The sequence below is a fragment of the Eumetopias jubatus genome, unplaced genomic scaffold, assembly GCF_037043125.1.
Source record: "Eumetopias jubatus isolate StellerSeaLion01/CBP00866 unplaced genomic scaffold, mEumJub1_p1.0 scaffold_3, whole genome shotgun sequence".
NCBI classification, from domain to species: Eukaryota; Metazoa; Chordata; class Mammalia; order Carnivora; family Otariidae; genus Eumetopias; species Eumetopias jubatus.
Window position 1 is genome coordinate 147,606,658 of NW_028274809.1, and position 973 is coordinate 147,607,630.

Consider the following 973-nt stretch of genomic DNA (forward strand, 5'->3'; position numbering starts at 1 on the left):
TCTATGGCAAATTGTCCTGAAACTGTACATGGAGTGAATATACCCAATTTATCTTACATAAATATGCTTTATACCTATCTTTTCTCCTCTTTATGGAGATTGAGGTAAATGAGGTCATTGCAAAAATAATTCACTTATTAATTTAAGAATATTCACTAAATGTACTATTAAATTCAATACATAGTTTTTAGCATGGAATAAATATTATTATTAAAGAAAAATGATCTCTATCTTCAAGAATAATCAAACTAGAGAAGGAAATTAATATTAAATATTTTTACAAATGCACATATTAATACAAATTCTGATATGTGCTCAATAAAGGAGAGAACATAATGGTCTGATAAGCAATTATAGCAGTTAGACCTCCCCATAGAGGAAGAGGGGAAAGTCATAAAGTCTTCTGTGAAAAAAAGCAACATTTAAGATGAATCCCAAAGCATGTGTAGAAACTGGCAAAATTGAACGGAAGTGTATTTCACATAAAATGAACAACTATGTAAAATCACCATGACAAGAGTGTCTCTTATGCACCCTTCAACTTCTCTTAGCTTCATCCGGTTTTTGCTCCACCAGCTCCTGTGTGGATCAGATTTGAGTGGTTTTGACTGAACTCATGCGGACATAACCCAATTGTGCCTCATCTCAGACTCTTGCCATGTGTTTTGCTTCCAACCTGTGGCTTCTCTTTTGCTGTTACTGGACTCTACTCAAGGTTCTTACATTTACAACTTGTAACTGCAGGGAATTTAACACTTTCTGGGTCAAAGCTTTCACCATTGAAAATAAGAAGCTCATGATTAAATTTCTCCCCACTTTTTCCCTTGTCATGGATTGTACTAAAACTCAGTTTAAATTCCTTCTTTTAAAATCCTTCTGTCATGGATTGTACTAAAACTCAGTTTAAATTCCTTCACACACACACACACACACACACACACACACACACACACACCTCTCTCTCTCTCTCTCT